The sequence below is a fragment of the Pinus tabuliformis genome, chromosome 3_1, assembly GCF_031772625.1.
Source record: "Pinus tabuliformis cultivar Carrire ecotype Pingquan chromosome 3_1, CPIR1, whole genome shotgun sequence".
Lineage (NCBI taxonomy): Eukaryota > Viridiplantae > Streptophyta > Pinopsida > Pinales > Pinaceae > Pinus > Pinus tabuliformis.
This window is the reverse complement of record NC_142301.1, coordinates 154,518,522-154,533,520: the sequence shown is the minus strand read 5'-3', so window position 1 is coordinate 154,533,520 and position 14,999 is coordinate 154,518,522.

Genomic DNA, 14,999 nt, shown 5'->3' with positions numbered 1-14,999 from the left:
ATCCTGATATGAGAAAAATATTGAGGGAGCTTCTTATCCGCAACAATGGATCAATTCGGTGGCATCGTCTTGAACACCTTGTAATGGCGATTGCTGAGCAGACTTCGGTCACAGATAAAGATGCTCAAGGAAACTGGTCGCAGAATGATGTGGACTCTACTGCAGTAAAGGGATGGACTTTATCTTTTGATATGCGGGCTGTTGCTGCATCAACAGTAGATTTGTTTGATTTTATTTTCTCAGGGAGAGGTGAAAGAGTCCGAATTCGATTAGTTCAAGATATTGTTAAAGCACTAGATGTTTTTCTTCAGAAAGAAATTTTTTGTTATCTTTGTCCGGAGAGAGGTGAAACCAATAAAAATAGAAACTTCTCTAAAGAGAGACAAAATTTTAACAATGAAAATGGACCACAAGAACAATGGGTTCATGATGATTGGGATGAGACGAGACATGCATCCCAGAACCAATCCGATATGTTCGAGGGACAATCGAAGTCCAAATTTTCATCAAGAAGGGGAAACGATGATTCTCATTTTAAAGCTCATCATTATAGGGAGAACACGAGTTCAGAAAGCTCCAAGTATTGTGACAGAGATTGGTGCAGTACATGAAGAATATCCATGCACCTGTACTAAGCATACCAGCAGTGAAAGTTACTGTCCTATTGGTGTTCAGGAGTTTTGCAATCAAGTGGCAGAGCAGTTAAAATCTCAGAGGAAATTGAAATTGTTTAAAAACAGTTTCGCAGTTTCGCAGCGCGCTACGAAACTGCGAAACTGCTGTAGGTGTTGTTTTTAAACGTAGGCAAACAGTTTGAAGGAAGAATCAGAAGTTTGTAAAGGGAACACCTCAGTGACTTGAAAGGGATCAAAGGAAGCTGCTACAACCATTCAACATATGCCAGGTGTGCCTTTAACAAAAGGTGAAATCTTTTAACCTAAGTTTAAGATTTTTGGTTATAAAGCCACTTTATTCTCGGTGATTAGGGTTTGGAGAAGAGCTGCATACGAAAAGTTTGGTTGGCACACCTGTCTACCAAGGAAGCCTCCAGCATATTAGGAGCATGGTGTTACCCTATTCTCTTGGGTTATTAAAGAATTAAAGTATCCACTGCTACATACTCGGTGATGGGGGACCAGAACCGAAAATTTAGGGATATTTTCAGCCAATACAGAACAGATCAAAGCCTTCAGTATTCAAAGCCAGCATGGGACATTAATTGCCCATCTTATGCCATCTCATGCCATCTCAGCTGAACGAAGAGAAAGCCAGGTGTCAAAGCTGCAAGGAGGAATTATGATACGAGGAAGATAGAATTAGATATGTAGTTTAATTAGGACTCTTTGTAATTACAGTTCAACATTTAATGTACTTAATGGGTTAGTTAAACAGTAGATAGGGGTAATTAGTAGCAATCTTCGAGCTCCCCTCATGCTGGAGGAGGAAGCTCAAGGTGGGGAAGAATGTATCCCTATATATAGATCAAACTGGGATGTAATAGGGGTTGGATGTTTTGATAAAAGACAAGACTATTTTGGTTTATGTATAGCAGATTTCAGTAATGCAAATGAGTGTTGTTTCTTCTCAGGATTCACAATAGATCTAATGGTTCAAATGTATGATGGTTTATTCTCTTTAGTGTTCTTTTACAGTTTTGTTACTGCATAATCACTCAGAACTCATGTGTCATGCTCTGACTTCCTGTATGCCTTGGCAAACTGTGTTTTATGTAAGTTATGTTTGAACATTAGATGTAAAGTGCCCTGATTTCTATGAAAGGATAGTGTTTTTTGTTTGCTGAGATGTGTGAGACTCCATAAGCCCAATGGGAATCACTTTGATATTTGTCCAGCCAGCTTATTTTTCATGTGTTTTAAAGAGTTAGCCATCTTTCCTTGTCATTAGTCAATATTCATAGTCTGTGAGAGAGCCCTCTCTGACTAAGGAGGCTAAGCCTTAGTCTAAAGCCTGGTTTGAAATAGTTACACAGAATCTTGCTGATTGGCAGCCTTCAGTACCTGATTTTGTGATAACATTTTGGTGCGTCTGCCGGGAGCCTGAAGATTATTCTTTCCCGAAATCATGAAGCTGAACTTCTGAAGGTAGCAGGAGCTCAGAAGGTTTTTGAGGCTGCAAAACTACCTTGGCGACTCCATTGTTGAAGAATTCGAAATTCATAGGTTCATGGTGATTCCACTAGAGTTATGAAGGACCCAGAAGCTACCATTCTTAGTTCAAGGTATGCATGCATAGATTTTTCAGGAATTCATGGTTTCCCAAATCATTTTCCCAAGGATGCATATTTTCTAAGGAATGGTCCCAAATTTAATGGAGAAGATTTGAGTTTAACTCTGAAGCATATCTCAGATTTCTGTCATTTTGTTGAGCTTCTTAGAGTTAAACATGAGGATGTTTGCATTATGTTATTTTATGATTCACTTCAAGGGAAATGCAAACAATGGATTGAAAGTTTCCCTATCAAATCCGTTAAGTCATTTCAAGACTTATGGCTTATGTTTTTGGAGGAATGGATAGATAGGTCAGAGGTGGTGGCAAACTCTCCTTCAGTTGAGGGTTTCAAACAATGGAATGATGATCATATTAATGAAGAAATAGGTGAAAATTTTTCTTTGTCCTTGTCCTCGTATCTAAAGTCATTTGATTGTAAAGCAGAGGATAAGATGAGATTTTTGGATGAAGTTGCTGAGGACATTGAGAAAGAAATTGAAGGTTTAGAAGGTCAAATTCAGGCATACAGTTTTCATAATCATGATCATTATTTTCAGAAGTTTTCTATGGCAGAACGCAAGGAGACAATGCTGGTTCCTTTCTTTTTCACGATTGAGGAATTGAACACTGTTGTTGAAGATCAGTTTGCACAACCAGAAAGTTACAAGAAAAATCAAGCTGATCATGTATTCTGGGATCCTATAGCTGATTACATTGAAGAGTTTTACACTCCAGTGTTTCAGTTTTCCTATAAAGATCAGAGACAATTCCAGTGGCAGCGGTCATCACACTATCATATTGGCTCTGAACTCCGATGCAGTCAAAGAAGACAAATATCAGATAAAACAGAGGATTGGCTACATTGGAAATTTCATATTGATTGAGCAGAAAAAAGTTTGAAATTGTTAGGGTAGGTAGGTAGGTAAATATAAATAAGCTCAAGGTTGACTGAGCATTTTTTTCAGTAGATGTAGTTTTCTTTCTCCTACAGTGATCATACAGTTAAAGCCCGAGGTGAAGGCCCAAGAAGCTGAAGGAAGATGTTTGTCAAATAAATTTTACAAGGCACTGGAACTGCAGGTTCTTAGTGTACCACAAGGGCACACTATCCCAAGTGGAGCCACTGTTATCACTGACAAAATTTCAATGCCAAAATGTCTTACATTTGTTTGATGGTAAAGCACATAAATCCTTTTCAGAAGTTTCGCAGCGCAACATGCTTTAAGTGATTTCGTAGCGCATAATTCATATTTTGCACTGGCTGCGCTACGAAATTGGGGATTTGCCCGAAACCATAGTTCACCCATATCACTTTTGTCTCCTATGGGTTTTGTGGGAATATCTGACTCATGTCACAGTAAGTTTCGGAAGACTCTGATTCGACTAGGGCCATTCTATATTAAGCTTGGTCAGGCTCTTAGCACTCGGCCAGATATATTGCTTAGTGCTTATTGTCAAGAACTTGCAAAATTACAGGACAAATTACCACCATTTCCTAGTAAAATGGCAATTCAGTCTATTGAGTCCCAGCTTGGTGCACCAATCTCAAAGCTTTTTGCTAATATCAGTCCAGAGTCTATTGCTGCAGCATCGTTGGGACAGGTTTATAAAGCTCAGCTTCATTCTGGAGAGCTTGTTGCTGTGAAAATACAAAGGCCTGGCATGCCATTGGCATTGGCCCTTGATGCACATCTTATTCATATCACTGGGGGTCAACTGAAGCGTTTTGCAATAGCTCGTGGTGATTTGTTGGCTGCAGTAAATGAAATGGTTAGGCACATGTTTGAGGAGATTGATTATATCCTAGAGGCAGAGAATGCTGAGCGTTTTTCTGCCCTGTATGGTTTTGATGCAGGTTACGAGAGTTACTTACACTATCATGGTCTTGGACAAAATGATGATAGAAGAAGAAGTAACACGAGTTACAGTCATTACAAAAAGAGAAAAAGTGGGGTGAAGGTGCCAAAAATATATTGGGAATTTACCCGCAAGGCTGTACTCACAATGGAGTGGATAGATGGTATTAAACTTACAGATAATAAAGGAATGGAGGAAGCCGATTTGAATATTCAACAACTTGTTGATCAGGGGGTTCACTGCTCGTTGAGACAGTTACTTGAAGAGGGTTTCTTCCATGCTGATCCACACCCTGGCAATCTTGTGGCTATTAGAGAAGGGTCCCTTGCATACCTCGACTTTGGTATGATGGGAAATATCCCACGACATTATCGAGTAGGCCTCATTCAAACGCTTGTGCACTTTGTTAATCGTGACTCTTTTGGTTTGGCAAATGACTTTCTTTCACTTGGTTTTCTTCCGGAGGGAACGGAGCTAAAGACTATTGCTGATGCTTTGCAAGCATCTTTTCATGAAGAATTAAAGAAAAACCAAACTTGGATTTCCAGGGTATTATGAACCAGTTATCTTATGTCATGTATGAGCACAATTTTTCTTTGCCTCCTGACTATGCATTAGTGATAAGAGCTCTGGGATCTCTAGAAGGAACGGAAAAGACATTGGATCCTGAATTTAAGGTGGTTGAAAGTGCATATCCTTTCATTATAGGAAGATTACTTGCTGATCCAGATCCTGATATGAGAAAAATATTGAGGGAGCTTCTTATCCGCAACAATGGATCAATTCGGTGGCATCGTCTTGAACGCCTTGTAATGGCGATTGCTGAGCAGACTTCGGTCACAGATAAAGATGCTCAAGGAAACTGGTCGCAGAATGATGTGGACTCTACTGCAGTAAAGGGATGGACTTTATCTTTTGATATGCGGGCTGTTGCTGCATCAACAGTAGATTTGTTTGATTTTATTTTCTCAGGGAGAGGTGAAAGAGTCCGAATTCGATTAGTTCAAGATATTGTTAAAGCACTAGATGTTTTTCTTCAGAAAGAAATTTTTTGTTATCTTTGTCCGGAGAGAGGTGAAACCAATAAAAATAGAAACTTCTCTAAAGAGAGACAAAATTTTAACAATGAAAATGGACCACAAGAACAATGGGTTCATGATGATTGGGATGAGACGAGACATGCATCCCAGAACCAATCCGATATGTTCGAGGGACAATCGAAGTCCAAATTTTCATCAAGAAGGGGAAACGATGATTCTCATTTTAAAGCTCATCATTATAGGGAGAACACGAGTTCAGAAAGCTCCAAGTATTGTGACAGAGATTGGTGCAGTACATGAAGAATATCCATGCACCTGTACTAAGCATACCAGCAGTGAAAGTTACAGTCCTATTGGTGTTCAAGAGTTTTGCAATCAAGTGGCAGAGCAGTTAAAATCTCAGAGGAAATTGAAATTGTTTAAAAACAGTTTCGTAGTTTCGCAGCGCGCTACGAAACTGCGAAACTGCTGTAGGTGTTGTTTTTAAACGTAGGCAAACAGTTTGAAGGAAGAATCAGAAGTTTGTAAAGGGAACACCTCAGTGACTTGAAAGGGATCAAAGGAAGCTGCTACAACCATTCAACATATGCCAGGTGTGCCTTTAACAAAAGGTGAAATCTTTTAACCTAAGTTTAAGATTTTTGGTTATAAAGCCACTTTATTCTCGGTGATTAGGGTTTGGAGAAGAGCTGCATACGAAAAGTTTGGTTGGCACACCTGTCTACCAAGGAAGCCTCCAGCATATCAGGAGCATGGTGTTACCCTATTCTCTTGGGTTATTAAAGAATTAAAGTATCCACTGCTACATACTCGGTGATGGGGGACCAGAACCGAAAATTTAGGGATATTTTCAGCCAATATAGAACAGATCAAAGCCTTCGGTATTCAAAGCCAGCATGGGACATTAATTGCCCATCTTATGCCATCTCATGCCATCTCAGCTGAACGAAGAGAAAGCCAGGTGTCAAAGCTGCAAGGAGGAATTATGATACGAGGAAGATAGAATTAGATATGTAGTTTAATTAGGACTCTTTGTAATTACAGTTCAGCATTTAATGTACTTAATGGGTTAGTTAAACAGTAGATAGGGGTAATTAGTAGCAATCTTCGAGCTCCCCTCATGCTGGAGGAGGAAGCTCAAGGTGGGGAAGAATGTATCCCTATATATAGATCAAACTGGGATGTAATAGGGGTTGGATGTTTTGATAAAAGACAAGACTATTTTGGTTTATGTATAGCAGATTTCAGTAATGCAAATGAGTGTTGTTTCTTCTCAGGATTCACAATAGATCTAATGGTTCAAATGTATGATGGTTTATTCTCTTTAGTGTTCTTTTACAGTTTTGTTACTGCATAATCACTCAGAACTCATGTGTCATGCTCTGACTTCCTGTATGCCTTGGCAAACTGTGTCTTATGTAAGTTATGTTTGAACATTAGATGTAAAGTGCCCTGATTTCTATGAAAGGATAGTGTTTTTTGTTTGCTGAGATGTGTGAGACTCCATAAGCCAATGGGAATCACTTTGATATTTGTCCAGCCAGCTTATTTTTCATGTGTTTTAAAGAGTTAGCCATCTTTCCTTGTCATTAGTCAATATTCATAGTCTGTGAGAGAGCCCTCTCTGACTAAGGAGGCTAAGCCTTAGTCTAAAGCCTGGTTTGAAATAGTTACACAGAATCTTGCTGATTGGCAGCCTTCAGTACCTGATTTTGTGATAACAACAGGAAGCAAACAAGATTGCAAATATACCTTATTAACGAGCTACCAATGAGGTGTGATGTGAATTTCTTTCAATTTATTTTAAATCTAATGGAAGTTATGTGCTTGGTACAGGAATGCATGAACATGCCCGGTTGAGTGGTCAAAATCGACTGCAAGAATTAACAACAGCAGCAAAGGAATTGATACAGGTAGTAGTATGTTGGTAAAGCACTTCAGGAACAAGGCCATTGTGGGACACTGGTACCCAATAGTGTCCATTGATTTCCATGAGCATGCTATGACCGGTATGATGTGTTGAGGCAGGTATATGCCTTGGTTTTTGTACCTTCCGATGCGAGGAAGCCTTGCCAAGGGATGGACTTCTTGGGATGGGGGTGCCAGTGGAACTTGGAAGGTGAGTGACCACACAGAAGGGGTGACCGGATTCCCGAGGGGCTGTGTAGCAGAGAAGGGAAGGTCACGGATGGTTTTGTTTTGGTCATTAGCATTGCCATATGGAATCAGATGCACATTGGGAGTGCGCCCTGGAACAATGAGTCCGTAATTGTTCGCTGAGAGGACAAGTGGCGCGTGATAATAATGTTGGACATTGGATGCAAATTTGACTTTGCAGTGGATTCTGAACTTCCAGGGAAGGAGGTGGATCTTAGTATTACTTTGAGGGTGGAGGTGTGAGCCTCTAGATTCCCTTGTTGTGGATTCATATTATTTTATTTGTTGGTTGAGAAAATGTACATATGTGTATATGTATATGTGGTTATTGTAAATACTGTAATGAGCTATGTTATAAAGCTTCAATATGCGGTACGTTGTCATGTTGTCATAATGTTTTGATTTTGAGTAGATCTTTCATTGTAAATACTGCAATGAGTTGTGTTATAAAGCTCCATGGGAAATATGTTTTGTTTTCAGCGGTCATGTTGGTTATAGATGTCATTAAACACCGAGGACGGTGTTTCTCCAAGGGGGAGGGTTTTGTAATAGCCCTGGTGAAAATTCCATGTAAAAATATATAAATACCACGGATGATGGGACACGTATTCCAAGCTGGATGGTGGGTAGGAAATCCTAGTGTGTGTTCATTTGGTTGTTTATGGCTACAGAAATTGACAAAGGCATTAAAGAGGAAAAAATGCATTTTTGACACATTTATTTACAAAAATAATGGAAATTAGGAGAAAAGGAAGGTGAAAGGTCACATGTTGCATGTGAGGATAAAATTGAAGGTAAATAATGGAAAATGAAGAAAATAGAGGCATCATTAATAGAAAGGCTTCTGAGAATTAATGGGAAAAACTTGGTTAGTTTAGTTTTGGAGCTCTCTGATTATTTTCTCTCTCTCTCTCTCATACTCTTGGACACTTAGAGTTTTCTTGGATCACTTTGGCATTGGAGCAAGAAAAGCAAAGAAGGAAAGAGGAAGCAAGGATCAAGCAGGGAAATACAGGATCAAGTAGCTACAACAGGCTTCATTGCAGGTATAAACTTGCATGTGTATTTTCCTTTCTAGATTTGGCATGCATGGGGTTGCATGTGTTTCTTTTCTACCATGGCATGGGTTTTGCTAGGTGTGACAATGTTTTTAGCCTAGCCTTGCAATTTCTTGATAGCTTTGATGAGATGGGTTCTCTCATGCGTTTTGTGGGGGATGGCCGGATTGAATTCGAAGCTGAGTGGGGTGGATCTCCGAATTGACAAACACATGGTGGTAATCAGACTGAGGATGCACGAAGTCATTGGCTTAGTAACCCCTGAACCAGACTGTGGGTTGCAGTAAAGCCAGATTGTGTGCCTCAGTGGGCCTAAGAATCCTTGCCCGTGAATGGCGGGATATACAATAAAGCCAGGAGGTGGACTTTCTCTTCGTTGGGCCTAGTGATTCCGGGATGGAATACATGGTAAAGCTTGGAGAGTATGTCTCGGTGTAGGGCCTAGTGTTCCCTGGATCAGACTGTGGGTTGCAGTAAAGCCAGATTGTGTGCCTCAGTGGGCCTAGGAATCCTTGCCCGTGAATGGTGGGATATACAATAAAGCCAGGAGGTGGACTTTCTCTTCGTTGGGCCTAGTGATTCCGGGATGGAATACATGGTAAAGCTTGGAGAGTATGTCTCGGTGTAGGGCCTAGTGTTCCCTGGATCAGACTGTGGATGCACGGTAAATCCTGAGAGACTAGGAGGCACTCAAATTCCTCACGATGTAAGTAGAGAACTCCGATGGCATCCACATTGATTGGTGTTTTTGATGTGTTCTATGAGTCCCACATTCATGCTTGGAATATGGCACAGGGGTGATTGGCTGAAGAGAGACTTGGCTCAGCCAATCTATGGTCGGGTGGAACATGGTAGTCCCATCACCGTTGGTTCATTGCATTTATTAATGAAAAAATCATTCCCTTGATTTTCATGTACAAATGTACTGATATATATATATATATATATATATATATATATATATATATATATATATATATATATATATATATATGGATATGGATTTTGATGGCTGATATGTTTATTGTATTTCTGTTCCTATTATGTTGCTTATATGTACACTTACCCCGGAGGGTGTTACAAAATAAATTAATAAAATATATAATATTTCAAATAAAATGGATGTTCGTGAACACTAAATTGAAATCTAAACGACAAATCTGACATCCTTTTCCAAAGAAGAATCAAGGCCCCATCTTACTTAAACAAGTTTGACTTTAAAGCGAAGTCACATCAATCATATTTTGTATAAAATAAGGGATATTTATTTTAAATAAAATGGATGTGTTTTAAACAACTTTTACTTTAAGAGAAGTCACATCAATAATATTTTGTATTAAATAAAGTATATTTTATTAAAATAAAATAAATATTAAATAAAATATATTTTATTTAAATAAAATGAATATGTTTTAAATAGCGATAAAATTTATTATAGAATAGGGCCATTTTACTTAAATAAATTTGGCTTTAAAAAGAAGTCATATCAATCATATTTCGTATCAAACAAGGTCACATAGCTAGTGTTCCTTGTCGCTTAGTTTAATTGTTGAACTTTGAAAGGTATGAACAAAACCCCACATTTGAACAAGGGCTACAGTGCTACTATCACTTAGTTTAAATATAGTTAAATTAGAGCAAAAAACAATAAAGACATACAACTTTTTATTAATAAAAATTAAAATTAAAATTAAAATAGCAAGATAATTGTTTATTGCGTGATCAAGCCAAAGATAATAAGAACTATATTTGTGGATGGCTTTTTTCTTTAATTAAATTTTAACATTTTCTTTTAGTTTTTCAAATGTGTTGTTTTTGTTTTTCTGTCATGTTTCTAATTAAGAGTAGTGTGTTATTGTTAGTCACTCGTTTTTATTGTGAGCTTTGCCTAGATTACTTTAACAAATTATTAAAAGAAAACAAAATAAAAAATTAATATGTTATCATAAAAATAATAGAAATGAAAAATAATATTTCAAATAAAAATGCTTTTTTTTTTTTTAATGCATATCTCAATTATTTAAAATATGAATTTAGCATTATAAAATTCTAGTTAGTCTGCCTCAAAGCTACCCATAATAAAAATTTACTTTATTGTCTCAAATATGTCACTAGTCAAAATCAAGTTTTTTTTTTTTTTTTTTCCAATAAAATTGTTGTAATTAACAAATGATATATTTAAGTAGAATGAGTAGATTGGACATGTTTGCTTGAATTTTTTTATCTTCATAAAGTTGATAAAATCTAATTACATCTTCTAAAACTACAAAAATATAATGATTAAAAATATATACAAAATTGTTTAATTTCTCATATTTAAAAAAAATAAAAAATAAAAAAAACTATCATTTATTCATTTAGTGATTAGGCATTACACGCACATTAATGTTTCTATGCACTCGTACAATACTTTACATTAAAGTTAAATGTTGTGGAGAAGAATATATGCATTTTTAAGCAGCAAATTGCATGTGATCGGATCCACGGAGTCCCATGGAAAACCCATGTCGAGAAAGACACGAGAAGTTGCAGCCCTGCACACGTACTATAAGCGAAGTTATTCTTTATTCATTTTTATAATTAAAACAAGATTTAATGGTTGTACGATGGTTGTGCATGAGTATGATTATAATATAAGACCCTATGCAAATCAACCAATGAGAGTTTAAATAAATAAAATTAAAATACAAAAAAAAAACAAGTATTTTCATTCTATAATGTTAACCTTATGCACTGTTATTTGATTTTTGGTCAAATGGCAGATTAATTTAAACGTCAACGGATTTACCAAATACATTATACTTGCCAGTGACACATATAAGAAGGTATATTTTAGTTTAAATAAAATGGATGTGTTTTAAACAATTTTTACTTCAAAAGAAGTCACATCAATAATATTTTGTATTTGAGAAATTTTTTTTTTAAATAAAATGATTATTAAATAAAGTATATTTTACTTAAATAAAATGAATATGTTTTCAATAGCGAGATCTTTTTTTTTAAAGAAGTGGGTAGATTTATATTAATCTAGCTGGAAAACATATCAACTCCTTTATAATTAAAGGCTAATCTTCTTTAGCAATGTTCCAACATTGTTAAGAAAACAACCTACATCTACCCTGCCTTGTCTTCATTATGATTCTAACAATATTTGTTTTGTAAATTCTACAAAAGAACCCACAAAATACTACATAGTTACAAAACATTCAATAATTATCAAACAACATAAAAGAACTACCCATTGTCTACATTCTCAACCCCATGGATTTTAGCTAATTCACCTTGATCAACTTCCATCTAAAGAGAGGGCGTTGTTTTCATTCCCAGTTCTTCATCATCCTATGGGACCACCTATTCACCACGAGGAGGGGCTTAAAAAATTCCAAACACTTCTTTGAGGACACCCAGTGTAGATGTTTCCATAGAAACTTCTATATTATCCACCTTGAAAGTCAGATTTTCTATCTCAATGAACAAATTTTCCATCGAGAGTTGACGACGTTCAACATCCCCGCGTAGATCTTCCATTTGACTAGAGACTTGAGCAAAATGGGAACGATCCTTTCAGACTACTTTTTCACTAACCTTGGCAACAAGAGCCAAGAGGTTTGTCTTGATCACCACTAATTGTTCCTCTTAAACATTCTCATTGTCGTTCCTATCTAGAGATGCCATAGTGCATGATGCTTGACCTCAAACACGAACCGACAACATTATCATTACTTGTAAGCTCCCTTTATCATGCATGCCAAAATCCATTCCACCTCCAAGATTGGACTTTGCACATTGATAGCTGACGTCCCTTCTCTATGCATTCGCATCTCGAAGTGCCATCCCTATAATTGTTACTCTTTTCACTCTCGAATGTAGAATTAAATTCTCTAGATCAAATGGAGTACTTACCAACCTTGGTCTGAAGTGAGGATTAAATGCAAGCCAAAATGGAATCCACTGACCTCTATCATGACATTTTCTTGCGAAAACACCCATCTGGAAAGATGCATCCTGCTGTTTTTCTTACATGATTTCAGTCCTTTAAGATCCTTTCTTGTCTTGGACTTGGAATTTATCATAAGCAGTATGTCAGACCTTAATTCCTTATGTATCATTAATGGAGAGATCTCTTTCCATACTAAATGAAAATTCATGGAATATGGGATATAGATGGATCACCTTGATCATATATTATCACTCCTTGCTTGAAATTTGCGCCCTTATTAGCTTGCTTATCCACAAATTGATTGGTTTCCCTCTTTACTTGGAAGAATTCCACAACATCAAATTTCTTGATTATCATCCCAATCCTATGATGTATTGGCAGCGAATTTTGTTCTAGGCTTTCGATGATTTTGTGACACTTTTGAATAATGATCAATGAATCACCAACTACACATAATTGTTGAATTCCCCTCGATATTGCTATCCTTTGTTCTTGCCAAAGGGTTAAGGCTTCTGATTTATTATTTAATGTTGTTCCTAACCCCTAAGCAAATTTCATCTCTATTTCTCCATTAGCGTAATAAAATACCCCTCCCGCTCCCACCTCCCTTGATAGCGAAAAGAGTTATTATAAATAACCCCATCTTACTTAAACAACTATGACTTTAAAAAGAAGTCGCATCAATCATATTTTGTATCAAATAAGGTATATTTTATTTTAAATAAAATGGATGTGTTTTAAACAACTTTTACATCTAAAGAGGTCACATCAATAATATTTTGTATTAAATAAAGTATATTTTATTTATATAAAATGAATATATTTTAAATAACTAGAAAATTTATTATAAAATAATAATCATTATTAATTGTTATTTATAAATATAAGTTACTTTATTATTTTTGTTAAAAAAAAAAGTGATTTGAAGCTATTTATTGGTAATCTATAAAGGGTAGCTTTTTGTTCTTACAAAATATCTTTTAAAGCTTAAGCTATTAACATGTTTTTAAAATTAAACATAAAATTTTAACCAAATAAAAATAATTTTAAATTATATTTAAAGAATTCTTTTGCTTTTCAAAAGAAAAAATCATATATTATGAAGTAAAATATATACATACATCTATCTGGCATATGACAGTGTAGACAATTCCAAAAATCAACTTCTATTAACTTATCTTCCCATATTGGGTTATACTTGAAGTTTATAATCATTAAAACTCAAAACTACATTCAAAACTCGGGGGTTGGTTTCCATAGGATATCAACATCTAGATATTTGACATAAATTGTATCACAGTGATTACATAGCTAAAGAAAGAACAAATATTAAAAGGAGATATTGGTTGCCATAGACTCAATCTCATTACCATTTGCAAATTCATATAAACCTATTGATCCAATGAGAAGAGCTAAAGCTTCTTTTGACAAACCATTTGCTTCCAGATTTAGTTCCCGAAGAATATGTTAGAAAGAGATTTGATTAAAGGAGTTTGTAGCCTCCTATATGTCACAAATAAGGGAGTGAAATTCGATATTGGATACTTCAACCTTGCGATTGGCCTAGTCGATAACCTATTTTGATTCCCCATTGCCTGAAGTCTTGCCAAACATTTTTTTCTAACTAGCTTCAACAAAACTACAACACAGATTATATTCAAAGACTTAAAATAAATGTATACACATTAACATTATATTGTTATTTTATTATTTTTATAATATGCATTTTTATCAATTTTTTAAACACTGAATATATATATATATATATATATATATATATATATTTATATATATATATATATATATTTGGTAAATCAATTTGTATTACCTCCAAAAGCAAACCAAATTACATCATTCCTTCCTTAAACACAATACACAATGATACATTAACAACTTACCCAGGATTGAGCATGGGTTTATCCTTCTTTCCTTCTATTATGTACATCTGTCAAATTTGAGGGATTGTTAAGAGCATATGAGACAATGATATCCCTCCCTTGAGATGTTTCCATTACTTAAAATTTTGTCCCATTTGTAGTTTCCTCGTCATTATTTGAGAGGTTTGACTCACGGGTATGTTTGTGCCCACTCATTGATGGAGCCAAAATCATGGCAGATCCTTTCTCTGGGTTCAGTTGTGGAGTGAACTTCCTCTGTAGAGGGATGAAATGGCTCTACATGATGCTAAGTTGAGTCCTAAGGACTTTCTTTAGTTGTAGAAGTCTAATATTGATGAGGGGTGTCATATTTTTATGATTTGTAGTAGTCTTGGGTCCTTTTGATCCCTTTGAATCTCACCAACCATGGTTCATTTTCTTAGTATCATGTTGGGTATTGGACCCTTGCAAAATAGGTCAAGCGCTCTAGAGATGATCAGGTTATTGACAATTCTTATAGTGAAATGCACTATTCTCATAATCAACTGATGTGAATAAACCCTACCCTTCCATTTGAGCAAGATTTTATCTGGCAGTCCTTTAGTGAGATCCACTTCCACGTATATGTGAATATACACGAGAATTCCTTTAGCCACCCTATCATTAACGGTTTTGATGTAGCAACCTATTAAGTTCCCCACCTTTTCCAAAATATCAGGGTGAGACAAATGTATTGGCAAGTTAAGAAGCCTTACCCAAATAGGAGTTGCTAGTGCTGTCATGGAAAGAGGATTAAAATCAGGGAATCATGGTGTTAAAAAGAGGCAACAACATCCCCAAA